The sequence below is a fragment of the Tenrec ecaudatus genome, unplaced genomic scaffold, assembly GCF_050624435.1.
Source record: "Tenrec ecaudatus isolate mTenEca1 unplaced genomic scaffold, mTenEca1.hap1 Scaffold_252, whole genome shotgun sequence".
NCBI classification, from domain to species: domain Eukaryota; kingdom Metazoa; phylum Chordata; class Mammalia; order Afrosoricida; family Tenrecidae; genus Tenrec; species Tenrec ecaudatus.
The window spans coordinates 26,447-44,487 of record NW_027458698.1 but is presented as its reverse complement, the minus strand read 5'-3'; the positions used below and the strand labels follow the sequence as shown (position 1 = coordinate 44,487).

At 41.8% G+C, this 18,041-nt stretch overlaps 1 pseudogene; it reads left to right on the top strand.

Moving 5' to 3' along the window:
- Positions 1–383: 383 nt before the first annotated feature.
- Positions 384–17,272, top strand: LOC142436385 (inositol oxygenase pseudogene; annotated as a pseudogene).
- The last annotated feature ends 769 nt before the right edge of the window (positions 17,273–18,041 follow it).

The window sequence follows — 18,041 nt, the reverse complement described above, 5'->3', positions numbered from 1 at the left end:
ACAAGAAACATCACAGGATTGGCATGAGAGAAGGTCCAGTAAATGTCATGAGTGGGTCATGCCTATGTCAGACAGAAAGATCATGCCCAGGAAAATAACTTACTGGGGGAAGGAAGGGATAAAAGATGTCGTGATACAAGGCATCAAGTAGAGAGATCATATTTGCAAAATAATGATGGCAGCATGTGTACAATTTTGCTTAATGTAGTTGGCTTATGGATTGTTGCAATATGTGTAAGAGCCCACATTAAATTATTTTTTTTTAAGAAAAAGAACTTACCAGTAACAGCATTTGGCAGGTTCCAAATCCTTGAATCAGACTTCAGGGGATTCACCAGTCTAGAGTTGGCACCCTGGAAAGCAATCCGACTGCAGGACCTAAAATGATTAGAATCCAGATACGAAAACCTGTCTGGGTACAGCCTGAAGCCACGCTCTCTCAGTTACATTATGAGGCAAATTTATCAGGTTTGTAATGGGGTGTGCTACATAACAATTATATAATTATTCTAATGTAATTTTCACTGGATTTTAGAAGAAACCAATCTAGTTCTAAAGCTAATCCTGTAAATGTGGAAGATAGAAGAATCAATCCATTTGAATTGTGGTGCCAGCCAAGAATTTGAAAGTACCATAAACTGCCAATAGAACACCCACTGTCTTGAAAGTAGGAAGACCCATATGCCTTTAGAGACAAGCAAAGCCAACATGGGCATGTCGTCAAAAGAGAATAGTCTCTGGAGAGCACAGCATATTTGGCAGAGTGAAGGGTCTGGAGAAAAGTGAAAAGCTCCCAACATGATGGAATGCACACACAACAAGATGGATGGACACAGTGGCTGCAACAATGGAATCAAGCAAAACAAGTGTGAGGCTGGCACAGGACTGGGCAGCATTACGTCTTGTTGTATCTGGGGTTACTATGCTTCAGAACACACTCAATGACACCTACAAACAACACAAAGATGCATCAAGGGCCCAAGCACAAAACTGTAAAAGTGTGGACAGCTAGGAGATAGTTTATAGCCAAATTTCATGATTCCGGGAATTGGGTTTCATATAATGAATTGCATATTTAAGATGAAAATAACAAGTTGAATGATTACATCAATGGTTTTATAGCACTGATTAGTATAAACATTTATTTGAGCAGGATTGACATGATAACTGCAGCAAGGATCTCCAATATAGCAACTGTGAGGATGGCCATGGATTGTGCAGTATTTCCTCCATTTTGACATAGAATAACTATGAGTCAGTTCTGAGGGTAAGTATGAGCCAGGAACAATTCCATAGCCCTTAACAACAACAGCCTAAGACTTACAGTCAAAGTCAGACATTTTAGGATCCATAAATAGAATTTATGAATTTTGCATCTAAAAGCCTCACCACAGAAAAGCAAATCTCTCAGCACAATTCTTAATGGGTTAGACCTACCCAGATTCCAATGTGAAAATCCTATCGCAGTCTCTTATTTAGGCCTGTGTTATCTCCACCCGATTTCTAATTGATCCACTCTTATACCACGCCTAGTAATCAACTCAGAAACACCAGTAGCAGCAAACTAACTGCAATGCCCCTTTTTCCTAAAAGCTTGGAGAATTTTACTAAAAAATGAAACAAAACAAATATGAATGTCAACCTAAAAATCTTAAATGGAAGAATTAGGAAAAATTCTTTAAAACCTCCAAAATAAAAACATCACCGTGTGCCATTTTTCTCCTTGAATAAGTGTGAAATTCATGGTAAATTCTTTAAAGTTGGAACTCCTAATAATTCAAACAGATAAAATGATTAGCAGCTAACTTAGAAGATAGTTGGTTTCTCCTCAGAGACACTTTAAGAGCGAGGCCTGGTGACTTACTTTTGAAAAAGCAATCTCTGAAAACACTATGAGGCACGGTTCTTCTCCGGAAAACACGGGCCACCATAAATTAAAAACAACCAATTATCAAATGTTATCTAAATACTCTTGAAACTTAGAATATGAAGACAACTGCCTCTCACAAGCAAAAGATGTCCTGTGAGATTGTCACTAGAACAACCAGGGGCAGCGAGATGAAGGGCCAGCTCTCCACCATGACTTTCAATGTTTCTCCATATATCTGGGCAACAGCTGCCAAGAACAATGGTGGGGAAATTTCTATTTCAGAGAGGCAATCGGTGAAACCTCACTTAGCAACAAACTCTGCATGGAAAACTCCAAAATACTGTGTGAGTCCCTGAGCTCATTCTGATCAATCTGCTCCAAAAGGTATCCTGGACTATGAATGATAAGTCATCTGCTCAAAGCTCAGGGAGAGCCCAGCCCTCCACAACCTTCGTCCCAGAACCCTTACTCCCTGGAAGGTTTGGAGTCAATGCTGACTCCTAGAGATCCTATAGGAAAGGGGAGAATTTCTCTTGTGGAGTTTCAAGATTATGCACTGTACTAGATTGGGAAGTCCAGTTTTTCTCCCATCCTGCCACCTGTGTCAGAAATAGTTAGGAAACCTTCTAGTCATACTACTCACCTTTTCAATTCACAGTTGTAGAGGCTGGCAAGGCTCAGATATCAGTCTGGACCCTTCTCTTGACTCAAGTAGGTCGAATGCACAATGAAATAAGAAGGGAAGGTCAGATGGTAGGCTCCTTCCTCATGGCTGTGCAGATTGATGAATCCAAGCTATATATGAAATATGTCAAGATGCTCTCTCACATCTGGAGATCCACACGTCTAGGAAGTCCCCAGAACTGGACAAAAGCTGCAGATAGAATGTACTTGAATTTATACGGGGAAAACCACACCCAACAGGATAACACCTCCCACTACTTGGCTGCTGACAGCAAATCTCTTCATGGAAGTGATGGCATTATATCGAACACTGTCACCTAAGCTCATTCGTAATTCCTAAACTTCTGAGAATCCTGGCCCAGCCAAGTCAGCATAAAACCGCAGCCATTAAACATTATCCACTGTGCCACCAACTCAAGTGATTTCAATAACAGAAAAGTGTGAAAGGGAAGGAGGAACGAGCAAAACCCTTCCAGAAATAGCTTCATCTAACTGGATCTCTTATACGCCATATGGTTTTGACATTTTGAAAAGTCAACTCTGGCTCTGGCCCTTAGCACAAATTCACTACCATGATGCCTATTGCTACTCAGAGCAGCTTTGTAGAAAATAGGGGAAGTTCCCCTTTGACTTAACAAGCAGACTCAGACTCACTGCTTTCCATTCAGTTCTCAGGCCACACAACCTCATAGGAGGAATGATGCCTGTGGGATTCTGAGACTGTAATTCTTTACAGGCTCAGATAGCATTGTCTTTCACCCTTGGGACAGCAGACTGTTGGGAACTGTAGACCTCGGGGTACACAGCCCACCTGTTAACCACTCTGCCATGAGGGCTACTGTTGGTCTTATGATATTGTAAATCATTCCAGGAGTATATGACCCCATATCTGCCCTGGGTATTGGCTGGTAAATTCAAAGCACTGACCTTGGGATTAATAACCCAATACCTAATCAACTCTGCCTTGACTGTGTATTAAAAGCCCAATACCTAATGAAAAGAGCTCCATCTCTCTATAGTACAGTAACCATTACTGCATCCCAAACCAGATGTGTTTAGATTATTGATCTCTGGAGAAGATTCCAGCACATTTCCTTAGTTATTAAGTGTGTTTATGAAGGAAGCATCATTAACTGTTTTTTTTTTCATTCAAAATTAACTTTCTTATAGATTAGGTGGGTAGAATTTCATATCTTTTGTTACATATCCCATCAGTCATAGGATAAGGCTCTCTTATTCTGTTGTGTCTGGGCAAGGTCCTTGTCTGCTTGCAATGTCTGTGGGCTTAATCTGCCCTAGACAGCACCATAGATGTATGCTTCAGCATTACCTTGAATCTGGGAGGTTCACTGCATAGAGACTGCTAGTCCACAGAGCTCTGATCCAGGTCTCCTTTCTTGCTGTAATCAGATCAGAGATGAAATGTTCTGGAGCCACACCTCAGGAAAATCCCCTGACATCTAGGTCAGAAAAGATTATGAAGGGATAAAGGATTTGCTATCATAGCCTGAATCCCTTTACCACGGAATATGATCACACATGATCCCATCCCAACTGATCCATTCTCTGAGGCCACATTATACCAGAAATGTAAAATAAACTAAAACCCAGTAATATGGTGTCCATTCTCCCTCACAGCCAACCTATGAACAGATTAGAACTGTTCCCTACAACTAGTGCTGTCAATCATATGCTCCCAAACTTAGTGGCCCTTTTGCATGCCCCCTAGCAGGAAAATGGAAAAAATTACCCACATCCTTGCTGACTATTGAAACGTTTTTACTATAGCCCATAATCCAGAATAAAGTATTACAAAAAAATCTCACTGCCCCTTGTCGGAGCATACTAATGGTGACTATTTAGGACAGGGTAGAACTGCCCTTGAGTTTCTAATTCCTTATGGGAACCACATATTTCTCCCATAAAATACACATGCACCATTCCATTTCCCCTCAAGGGGCAGTATCAGGTACTTCAGTAAACACTGCACTATGCCGTTATAGGAGCAGACTTCTTATCTTTCTCAATTAGAGACCTACTCAATTTGAAGCTGTCAACTCTGGATTAATAGACAAACTCTGCCCACTACTCGACCAGACTTCAAAATTGACACAATTACAAAACTTTCACACCACTGAGAATTATGATCCCAGCAAGTTGATACAGTTAATGTATCTCTGTAAATCAGTAAGATATTAAAACACACCGAGGACCCGGAAAAGGTACTGAGATGTGAAAGAGATAGAGGGTGAAAATGCATCCGAATCTGTTTGCCCTGTTTATATTGAATAGAGCAATAAATCCATATCTTCAAAATCCAATATAGAACACACTCAATTCATGCAAAAACAGACTTGCATATCTAATGTTACTTATGCTCATTATTCAAGAAATAAATACAACATATATAATGCTTTCACATGCAAAAAATGTCTATTCTTCCAATTTTGGTGGGTAGAAAGATAAAGTTTTACATGACTGGCTGTAAGGGATGGCATTATCTGTTTGCTGTCCCTGAGGCAAGGTCCTTGTCTCTATTTCACATTTAGAGTCTTAGTTTTCATCTTCCAGGTCCCTAAAGAAATGTGTCAAGTCCAAGATATTTCCAGAGAATCTGAGACATCTCAGAGAAACCATCTGGCCCAAGTAATGAGAATGCCGTTTGAGGTTGAGCAGATTTCAGCTGAAATCCACCATCACTTCTAGGACATACCCAATTTTTCAGATATACACATCAGTGGGAGGTTAGGAAACAATAAATTTCAGCTACCTACAACACAGGAGCAGTGTGGTTTAGAACAAACTCTGGATGGCCTTGGGAAGAATGGGCATTAGAGAACACTCCATTGCACCCAAGAGGAAACTGTCCGTGGATCAAGAGGCTGCTGTGCAAACAGAACAAGGGAATACGGAATGGTTTAAAATCAGGAAAGTATGTTACAAGAATTTTTAAAAATAACTTTATTGGCAGTTCTTACAGCTTAAAGATAATCCATACATACATCCATCGTGTCAAGCCCATTTGTGCATATGTTGCCATCTTCATTTTCAAAATATTTTCTTTCTACTGGAACCCTTGGTATCAGCTTCTCATTTCTCCTTCCCCCACCCTCCTTCCCTCATGAAACCTTGATTATTTATAAATTATTACTTTTTGCATGACTTGCACCAACCGCTGTCTCCCTTCACCCACTTTTCTGTTGGTCCTCCTCCTGGGAGAGGTTTACATGTAGATCACTGTGATCGCTTTCCCCTTTCTACTCCCACCTTCCCCTTCCCCTCCTGGTATAGCTACCATCATTATGAGTCCTAAGGGGTTATCTGCCCTGGATCCCTGTGTTTCCAGCTCTTATCTGTATCGTGTACATGCTCTTGTCTAGCTGCATTTGTAAGCTAGAATTGGGGTCAAGATAATGGGGAGGAGGAGAAGAAGCACTGAATAACTAGAGGAAAGTAGTATGTTTCATTGGTGCTATATTTCACCCTGACTGGCTCATCTCTTACTTGTGACCCTTCTGTGAGGGGGTGTCAAATTGTCTACAGATGGCCTTGGGTTTCACAGTGATATGGTTTTTTGTTCTGGGTCTTTGATGCCTGATAGTTGATCCCATTGACACAACATGATCACACAGGCTGGTGTGCTTCTTCCATGTGGTCTTTATTCCTTCTCAGCTAAATTGACGCTTTTTAAATTTTCAAGCCTTCCTGACCCTAGATGCTATATCTTTTGATATCTGGGCAGCATCAGCTTTCTTCATCACATTTTTTAATGTGCCCATTTTGGCTTCAGTGATTGAGTCAGGAAGGTGAGCACCAAAGAATGGCAAGTTATTAGAACAAACTATTTTTGCATTGAGGGAGTACTTGAATAGATCTATTTACTGATCATTATATATAAATACATACCTCTATTTAGACCTCTCTACGTGTCCTTTACCTCCTAGTTCTTTTCCCTATTTCCTTTTACTTTCCTCTTGTCCCACTATCATTTTCAACCTTCATTTGGTTTTCAGTAATTCCTCGTGGATACATTGCACTTGATCAAACGCCATCAGGCCTCCTGCGCCTTCCTCACCATCAAGTTTACATCACTTGTTGCTCTCCTATCCTGCTTTTGTTGGCTCCGCCCTTTCTTTCCCCTGCCTCCCCATCTCCTGTGTCCCTTCCGGAACCATCAGTCCTGTTATTTTCTCCTCAGGATTGTTTACCCCGCCTACCTTATCTATATAGACATGCAAGAACAATATTAAGCACAAAAAGAAAACAACAAAACAAACCAACAGCAAAAAAGAAAAGTCTATAAATAGTTCCCGGTTTGTTTGTTGACTATTATGAGTGTTTGCCAGTCGAGTCTCATGGGATGTTACACCCTGGCTCCAAAGTCCATTTTTGGGATTCCTCAGGGACTTCATTGCTTTACTCCCCTTGTTGCTCTGTCAAACACCCTTAGTGTTTCTGCCCGGTGTGGTGGGGTCAGATTGGAGACAATTCTCACACCGTGTCTTCGGTGTTATGCCCTGTAGCGCTATGGGTCACTGATGGAAATCGTGTCTCGTGCTGAGGCCAGCCCTATGGTCCTCTCTGTGCATTGGCTGCTCCCAGCAGGAATATCATCCTTGGGCTTGGTGGACCAGGGGTGTGTTCTACTCTCTCTTTCACTCATAATTTGCTCCCATGTGCTCTGTTCAGAAGTGCCCCTCTCCCAGAGCTGTAGCTTCAGTGTTGTCCTTTGTAGTCCATTTTCCTTCAGTGCTCTCCATCAGTCACCCTGGGAACCATCAGACTGATGATTCTTCAGGCAGGGAGGCTGGACATGTAGCTGGGATTGGGGCTTCCCCTGAAGACCTCTCTATTGGACTGCTGCATCATGCCAGTATGTTGAATTCATGTCTTGGCACACCAGGTTGAGGTCTGGTCCCTCTCTCTCACTCCTGTGGAGATTTAAACAATACCCTCCCCTTGGATGTATTAGTGCCCTGTTCCCCTACTACCCATGCCTCCCCCCACTTTTCTTGCTTTTCCCCCCCTTTTTCATTGACTGTCATATGTATCCCTGGATTGGGTCTGGCCCCTGCCATACTAACCTGGACTTCACCCCAGGAATGTATTCATATAGTAACTTTCCCCCTATATCTCTTTTGCCTTTTAAGCTTACTTAAGTGGACTTATGGTTTACATCTCCTTTTACCCTTTGCTTATTTCACTTCACATAATTTCCTCCAATTTTTCCCATGCGGCAATGTGCTTCATGCATTCATCACTGCTTTTCAGGCATGTGTAGTACTCCAGTGTATGCATGTACCACAGTTTTTGAATCCATTCATCTGTTGATGGAAATTTGGGTTGTTTCCAACTTCGTGCGATTGTGAACTACGCCATGATGAGCATTGGGGCACAGATATCTGACTGTGGTTCATTTATTGCCTCTTCTGAGGATATGCCAAATAGGGGAATTGCTAGGTCCTATGGTAGCTTGATTTCCATCTCTTTTACACTTCACCAAATCTAATTCCATAATGGCTGTACATACATACAAGTCCACCAGCAGTGGACCAATGTTCACATCTCACCACAGCCACTCCAACACTTGTTACTCTCTGATTTTGTGAATTGATAGAATTCTGGCTATCTTTGAGGGTGTTAGGTGGTATCTCACAGTTGTTCTAATTGGTATTTCTCTGATGGCTAATGATCAGGAATATTTTCTCATATTTACTGGGTATTCAGATTTCTGCCCTTGTGAAATTTCTGTTCAGGTCCTTTGCCCATCTCCTCAGTGGGTAATTAGGTGGTGTTTTTTTTTAACAATTTATTGGGGCTGATACAATTCTTTTCACAGTTCATACATATACATACATCAATTGTATAAAGCACATCTGTACAGTCTTTGCCCTAATCATTTTTTTCTCTTTTCTTCTTTTACATTTTATTAGGGACTCCAACAACTCTTACCACAATCCATACATATACATACATCAATTGTATAAAGCACATCCATACATTCCCTGCCCCAATCATTCTCAAGGCATTTGCTCTCCACTTAAGCCCCTTGCATCAGGTCCTCTTTTTTTTCCCCCTCCCTCCCCTTTCCCCCCTCCCTCATATGCCCTTGGTAATTTATACCTCGTTATTTTGTCATATCTTGCCCTATTCGGGGTCTCCCTTCCCCCCTTCTCTGCTGTCCCTCTCCCAGGGAAGAGGTCACATGTGGCTCCTTGTAATCAGTTCCCCCTTTCCAACCCACTCACCCTCCACTCTCCCAGCATCGTCCCCCACGCCCTTGGTCCTGAAGGTATCATCCACCCTGGATTCCCTGTACCCCCAACCCTCATATGTACCAGTGTACAGCCTCTGTCCTATCCAGCCCTGCAAGGTAGAATTCAGATCATGGTAGTAGGGGGGAGGAAGCATCCAGGATCTGGGGGAAAGCTGTGTTCTTCATCGATACTACCTCACACCCTAATTAACCCATCTCCTCTCCTAAGCCCCTCTATGAGGGGATCTCCATTGGCCCACACTTGGGCCTTGGGTCTCCACTCTGCACTTCCCCCTTCATTTAATATAATATATATATACACATACATATATACATATACACATATATACACATACATACACACACTTATATCTTTTTTTTTGCATGATGCCTTATATCTGGTCCCTTGGGCACCTCGTGATCGCACTGGCCGGTGTGCTTCTTCCATGTGGGCTTATTTGTTTCTGAGCGAGATGGCCGCTTGTTCACCTTCAAGCCTTTAAGACCCCAGACACTATCTCTTTTGATAGCCGGGCACCATCAGCTTTCTTCACCACATTTGCTTGTGCACCCATTTGTCTTCAGCGATCCTATCATGGAGGTGTGCAGTCAATGATATGATTTTTTTTTCTTTGATGCCTGGTAACTGATCCCTTTGGGACCATTCGATCACACAGGCTGGTGTGTTCTTCCATGTGGACTTTGTTGCTTCTGAGCTAGATGGCCGCTTGTTTATCTTCAAGCCTTTAAGACCCCAGTCACTATCTCTTTTGATAGCCGGGCACCATCAGCTTTCTTCACCACATTTACTTGTTCACCCACTTTGGCTCCAGCCGTTGTGTCAGGAGAGTGAGCATCATAGAGTTCCAATTTAATAAAAGGGTTTTTTTTTTAAGCAAGCAGAGTATTATAAATTTTAATAAGGCGTTTGTCTGATGTGTCATTACTAAAGATATTTTCCCAGTCTGTCAGCACTCTCGTTACTCTCTTGCTGAATTCATTCGATGTACACAGGCATTTTATCTTCGGTATACCCCTCTTGCCAATTAGTGACTCAACTGTATTTGTGTCCTTACCTATATCCGATAGCCTAGATATTCCCTGCACCAAAGTTCTCAGGTTGGTCGCAATTCCCTCATTGATTGTCCTAATAGTTTGGGGTTTTACCACAAGGTCTGTGATCCACCTTGAGTTTAATCTTGTGCGCGGAGTGAGATAAGGGTCTTGCTTCATCTTTCTGCAGGTAGATATCCATTCTTTCCAGCACCACTTGTTGAAGAGGGCATCTGCTTCCCATTTGATATCTTTTGGTCCTTGTCAAAGATCAGTTGTCTGTATGCTGATGATTTTATTTCTCGGGTTTTAGTTCTTTTCCAATGTGTGTTAGGGTCTCGTCCAGCGAGACCCTCACGCGGTGACCTGGAGAGGCAACGAACCTGGATGGCAAAAAGACACAGAGACGTGGGGCAAGACAAGTGCTGATCAAGCCCGTTTATTTTGCCAAAACTCTGGGTATATATTCACAACAGAGAAGGAAGTGGGAGGCACATATTCCAATGAAGGACACTGTGTAACAACCGCACACTGTACAACAACTAATCAGCCACATGTTCCCAATAAGGTACAAAGGGTGCGCAACAGTACTCAAAGACGTCCGTGGCGACGTCCGCATGCAAATCAAGGCTTACCGGGTGAACTTATCACGATGTTCCTAATATGGTATATCTGCAGTTCAATGGGTGCTCAGTACTTTGACTAATGGCAACAAGGTCAGTTATCGCAATTTCTCATGCTACTGAGCACGTAGTTTGGAATGTGGGGGCGAAGTTGGGCAGGAAACAAAGCCTTGCTGTTAGAAAGCGGCCAAGTTTCTCCTACGTGTCTGAGGCCTGAGTCTTAATGGCTATCGGCTCCCAACAAATGTGATAGGATTTTATCCTCTCCCCATACTTATTAAATGTATATTCTGACAAAGTAATCTGAGATGCTGGAATTTTTTGAAGGAAAACGTGGCATCAGGTTTGGGAAAAAATCATATTAACAACCTTCCATATGCAAGTGACAAAACCTTTCTTGATTGAAGATTGGCTTGAAACATTTGCTGATAAAGGTCAAATACTTCAGCCTTCAGCATGGACTACAACTCATTATAAAGAAGACCAAACTCCTCATAAGTGGACTAATAAGTAATATAATGAGAAATCAATAATATATTGGTATTGTCAATAATTTCATCTGGCTGGCATGCACAATAAGTGCTCATGGAAGTGAGACATACTAGTGTTAGCCACTGATATACCATCTTTTGACTGCTGGATGACCTGCTCCGTTCCCCTCTCATCTGGGAAAGTTCCACTAGAGAATAATTTTGGAATGCACTCATGTTCTCCGGATCAGAACATTGTAATTAATAATATTTTTGCTTTTAATGTTGTAACCAGTAGATTCCTATTTTTATGTTATTAAACAGAATGTTATAATCAGTGCTATACTGTGTAATGCTCACTAGCTTTAAAGAATAATAACATTAATATTGCTTTCTGCTTCTGTCCATGCTTGCATAAGTCCTAGACAAATGATAAATGAGTTTTTGCCTTTATAGATGGACTGAAATGTCTACTCGGGACTCCAATCAAAGAATCGCTTTTAAATTCTAGCAGTCCGGTTATAACCGAATAAAGACTCTTTTAAATTATCGTAACATTATAGTGGCTGTCATTCATTTCAAACCACAACAGAAGCAAAAGTCAAGAAATCAAGTGAACCATTGGATTGGATGAATCTGCTGCATAAGAATTCTTGAAAGTGTTGAATAAAAGGATGTTACCTTGAAGATCATAAGGTACACCTGCCAGAGATTTGTTATTTTCTGTTTCTTGTTTACCCCCTCAAACTCTTTTATTAGGACATAATCCAGACACATCATTCAATAGTTGTCATATCATGTGACTATCACAATCAGCTTCAAGCATTTTCTTCCTTCTTTTATTTGATATCAACTCCCCACTAGCTCCCACATTCCATGTTGTGCCTTCCAGGACCCCTAATGTAGTTATAGTTTCTACAGAGTCACCCACCCTGGGTTCTATATAGCAAAACTACATAGAAAAATATATAAAAGAGTCAAGATGGCTGCTAACTATAACAACAACAAGGACAAACTGCAATTCAAAAAGCAAAAACAGAAAGTATAGAAAAACAAGATTAAGATCAAAGAGTACTGAAAGGGAGAGCAAATAATGTTTTTAATTATTCAAGTCAGAGTTTTTATTTCAATCTACTATTATCATCTCTGATTGATAGCCAGGTTATTCCTATACCTTAATTATGGTCAGACAGAAATCACAGAGACTTATTGCATGTATAAATCCTGCAAATGTGTTTTGGTCTTTGACTGTCATCCATGGCCTTCTTAAAATCAGTGTTTAAAAACTTGTTAGGGCGTGGTCAAGGGTAATGCAACCAAGAGGAATTACTGAAACCCAAATGAAGACTGAGCATGATAGTCGGACAAGAGGAAAGTCAAAGGAAATAGAGGAAAGAGCTAGGAGGCAAAGGGCATTTATAGGGGTCTAAATAAAGGCATGTAAATATTTATATATACATTTATATATGATAATGGGGAAATACATCTCTGTGCATATATGTATAGGTTTAGTATTAAGGTAGCAGATGGACATTGGGTCTCCACTCAAATACTCCCTCAATGCAAGAATATTTTGTTCTATTAAACTAACATTCAATGATCCTCACCCTTTCGACACAATCACTGAACACAAAGCGGGTGAATAAGTGAATGTGATGAAGAAAGCTGATGGTGCACAGCTATCAAAAGATACAGCGGCTGGGGTCTTAAAGGCTTGAAGGTAAATAAGCAGCCATCTAGCTCAGAAGCAACAAAGCCCACATAGAAGAAGCACACCAGTCTGCGTGATCATGAGGTGCCGAATGGATCAGTTATCAGGCATCAAAGAATAAAAAATCATATCATTCTGTGCTCACCTCCATGATATGATCACTGAAGACAAATGGGTGCATAAGCATATGTGGTAAAGAAAACTGATGGTGCCTGGCGATCAAAAGATATAGTGTCTGGGGTCATAAAGCTTGAAGGTAAACAAGCAGCCATCTAGCTCAGAAGCAACAATGCCCACATAGAAGAAGCACACCAACCTGTGCGATCATGAGGTGTTGAAGGGGTCAGTTATCAGGCATCATCAGAACAAAAAAATCATATCACTGTGAATGCCGGGGGGAGGGGAGGAGTGCAGACTGGAGACCCAAAGCCCATTTGTAGGCCACTGGACAACCCCTTACATTGTCTCAGGGAGGAGATGAACCAGACAGGATGTCGTGCAGCAACAATGGAGCATAGTTCCTAAATGATCCCCAGACCCCCAAACACTCTATCATGATCCCAATTCTACCTTACATATCTGGCTAGAACAGAGGGTGTACACTGTTACAAATAGGAACTGGAAACACAGGGAATCCAGGGTAGATTATTCCCTTCAGGACCAGTGGTGTGAGTGGTGATACTGAGAGGGTGGAGGCAGGGTGGGTTGGGAAGGGGGAACCAATTATAAGGATCTACATATAACCTCCTCCTATGGGGACGGACAACAGAAACATGCGTGAAGAGAGACGTTGGACCGTGCAAAATATGACAAAATAGTGATTTCTAAATTATCAAGGGGTCATGAGGGAGTGGACAAATGAGGGACTGATGCCAGGGGCTTAGGTGAAGAGTTAATATTTTGAGAATACTGAGGGCAATGAATGTAAAAATGTGCTTTACACAATTGATGCACGTGTGGGTTTTGATAAGAGTTGTATGAGCCCCTAATAAAATGATTTTAAAAAGAGGCACAGACAATGGTTATTAGGAAAAAAATTGAGCTCTGATACCATTCTCTGCTGCAGAATTGGATGTTACTATTGACAATCCTTGGATCACATATGTTGATGTTATTCTTCCATGTGGGCTTAGTTGATGGTACACTTAGATCACTGCTTGTTTGAAAACAAGACTTAAGATTCGAGACACTATTGTTTCTGATAGATACCATCTAATTTCTTCACCACACTTTGCTGTAGCAACTACATCTTCTGTATTTCCTTCAAAAGGGAATTTTGTAAGAATTAACTGTTCTTAGAATGTAGCTTGGGTTAATTATGAGCTCCACATCCATCCCTTACTCTGTTTATTCTATTCACCTCTGGTTCACCTTAGAGACATCTTGTTATTTTATGGCAGATAACTTTATCAATCATCTCTTTGAAGCATAAGGTAATTTTGTTTATAGTGTCATTGATTCAGCCCAGGATAATATATTTAAAACACAATTAAGAAAAGGTAATTGAATAAATGTACAGCCTTAGTATTTTCAATTGCCTGTGAAAAGTGAATGTGAAAGTTGAACATTCTTCAATGCATACAAAGGAAGACTGAAGAAGAATCAACGTATTAGAATATAGTAAAGGCAAAAGAACATTAAAAGTACCATGGACTGCCAAAAGTTAAAACAAATGTGCCATTGAAGAAACATGGCTACAGTGCTCCTTAAAGGCAAAGATGGCGATATTTTGCTTATGTACTTTGCACATGTTATCAGGAGAGACCAGTCCCTAAAGAAAGACATCACATTGGGGAAATTAGGGCAAGTGAATGATAAAGAAATCTCCTCAATGAGATGGACTGATGCAGGAGCTGCAAAAAATGGGCTCAAACATGAGAACATTGTCAGAATGGCAAAGGACTGAGTCATGTCCCTTTTTGTTAGACACAGGTTTGCTATGAGCTAGAACTGACTCAGTGACACCTATGAAGAATCAACTACATTTGTGACAAATTATTGGTTTACCACATAAGCTCTTCCCTGTTGGACCATTATATAAGGGTCAGAGTATATTCATAATCTATAGCAGAAATTAAACACTCGTCTTTGTGTTCTTTAATGACTTACATCTACCACACGGGACTAAGAAGACCTCTCTAGGACTTCCAATGCTCTAACTTTTAAAGGGAGGTGAGTTTTATCTTTCTCTGCTAGAGAGACCACATATTCAAACCTATCAGTTGATTGGTGGGGCTTGATGAGGTCATCCACTCCTGGAAAGATGGCCAGTCCAAAGAGGGACTTAGAAGTCCTAAGTGGGACTTCTACTCTTTTTCATAAGTTTGAAGAGGCACAGAGGGTATAAGCTTGAACTATGGAAAATGAGCTACACAGATAAATATCCACAATGACTGAACCAGATTTCATATATGAGCATCTGGGTGATAAAGTCATTTCTTAACCAATTGCTTAATTCACTCTCACCCTCCAACACATTCCTCACAATTTTTTATATTCTTTGAATCACAGTAAGGTGTGATGACTGAAACTTTGTGTATCATGGCTGAGTCAGGATTCTAAGGCATTGGTTCATGATGATGGAATCCGCCTGGTTGATAAGAGTTCATAGAATGCCATCTCTTTCATGATGAGACCTACTGTGAGCAGCCAATGGGGAGGAAGATAGCTTCCTTGTGGGTGTGGTCTTATCATTTAAAAGGATTCTCTGAATGGTCTTTAGCTTTGTTCTGGACCTGGACACTTCATCTGACCTGAAGGTTTGGGGACTTGAGACAAAATCCTGTAATTGTGTTTCTGGAAGTTGTCGGTCTCAATTTGCTTGAGAAAGAAGTCTGCCATCTTACCTCCCATCTTGCATTCATCAGCCACTGGATATACTTGATCTAGGATAAGAGTCAGGACAGGAATCTGAGCCTTGTCAGCCTCTGCAACTGTGAGCTGAAATATGCAGTAACATGAAAACTGTCTACATTAGTGGGTCTCACCCTGTGGATTGCCACCCCTTTGGGGGTAAAACGACACATTCACAGGGGTCGCCTGATTCATAACAGTAGTAAAATTATAGTTATAAAGTAGCAATGGAAATAATTGTATGGTTGGGGGAACTGTATTAAATGGTCATGGTATTAAGAAGATTGAGAACCATTGCTCTAAATGGTCCTGAGAAGCTAAGTTTGGAGGGGCCAAGAAGTTGAAGGCCTGGGTCCTTAAACTTGGCTCTCCTTGAGGCCATTGTGAATTGAGGTCACTCTATTTTGCATTATGAACATATGGATATAGTTGCTCTACTCAATATAAACAGAGTAACCAGATTAGGGTGTCCTGTTTACCCTCAATCTCTTTAACACCTCAATACCTATTCAGGGACTTGGTGTGTCTTACATCTTCTCTTTGTGTAATTCTTCATTATGTGTATCAACTTGCTGGGGTCGAGGTTATCTGTAGTGTGGCAGGCATGTAAGGATGTCAGTGTTGGAGCTGTGCTCCAGTGTGGACTTATTCCTCCATTTATCATGAGCTGGAGGCTTCAAAACCACCAGCTTCTGTGATTCAGAGAGATAACAGTCGGTTCCCCTAGAGACATACAGCAGTGTTTCCCAAGGTACATGATACTGCCCACTGAAGCAAAATGGAAATGTCCATTCAGTGTAAAAGTGATACCAATGTTTTTTAGAGGGGAGAAAGATGGGGCTTACTACTCCCATTAAGTATTGCAGTCTTGGATGATTACATAAGACTGGCTAGGTCTGTTGTGGGATACACTGTTTCTCTCTGACTCCATACTCTTGAAGAGTTCCCGGAACCCACAATGGTTGGCCAGCTGAAGATGAAGCCCAGAATGGGCAAGGGGAAGGCCATCTTCTGAAACTACACTTGTGGCCAGCTCCTGGACCTCGTCTTTGCCAGCTATAGACTCATGCACACACAGCAGGTGGTGGACTTCATCAGAGGGAAGCACGCCCACTTTGGAACCTGCTCCTCCAAGGAGATGACAGTCCTGGAGGCCATAGACCTGCTTGACCAGCTGGTGGATGAGTCGGATCCGGATGTGGACGTCCCTACCTCCTTCCATGCCTTCCAGACTGTGGAGGGCATCCGGAGGGCACATCCCCACAAGGACTGGTTGTACCTGGTGGGGATGCTGCATAATCTGGGGAAGTTGCTGCCCCTGGCCAAGGAGCCCCAGTGGGCCGTAGTTAGAAACACCTATCCTGTGGGCTGCTGGCCCCAGGCCTCTGTGGTCTTCTGCGACTCAACTTTCCAGGACAATCCAGGCCTCAGGGATCCTCTATACAGCTCTGAGCTTGGGATGTACCAGCCTCACTGCAGCCTGGGGAATGTCCTCATGTACTGGGGCCATGATGAGTATATGTACCAAGTGATGAAGTTCAACAAATTTCCTCTAGTTCCACTCCTTCTATGCGTGGCACACCGGTGGTGACTACCGGCAGTTGTGTAGCCCTGAACATGCCGCCCCGGGTTCAGGAGTTCAACAAGTTTGAACTCTACATCAAATGCCCAGACCTGCCTGATGTGGACATACTGCACCCCTATTACCAGGGGCTCATTGGCAAGTACTTCCCCAGAGTCCTCAGTTGGTGACCATCCTGCATGCCCAAGACAACCTTGTGATCATGGAGACAGTCCTGGCCCACCCCACTTCCTTGATAGACCCCACCCACCTGACTGTGCTCAGGTTTGCATCAATAAAGACCTTAAAGTGTCAAAAAAAAGTACAATCTTGGAAACCCATAAGGGCAGTATACTCTGTCCTACATGGTTGCCATTCATCAGCATTGACAGTGACAATAAGCTATTTTTATACATCATTGGGGACTATAGGCTTTATTACAAAAGTTTTCAATTACCAGCAAGGGTGTAAGTTTTCTGTTTTTCTAAGAAGGGGCCTCAAACTAGGGACAAGAAGTGAAGAAACCAATGATATATAACCTTGAGTGACTTCGAGAGCAGTTAAAATTTATTCTACAGGATGGCAATGAGAGGAATAGGACTAAATGAAATGGGGCTTGATTTACTTCATTTTACATGACACAATGTGGCATCCTTGAATGGATCTAGTATGATGGGTCTCTTTTCAACAGTCAAGAGTGCCTGTATTTCTGGAGATCTTCATGAATCTTGGCATCCAAGTTTCACTGGGTCTAGAAGATTCCAAGGGCAGAGGTCTTGGTTTCCTAGAACATGCTTTGCTCCTGCCTGTTATGATATGAGGGTACTAGAATCCTATCTGTCTGCTGGCCTCTATTCTCATATTGTGTAGAAGAGAGAAATTAAGCTAGCAAGGGTGGATTGGGGTAAAGCTGTTGATGTCAGATGCATCCTGTAATCTTGGCCTCCAAATGGCCACATT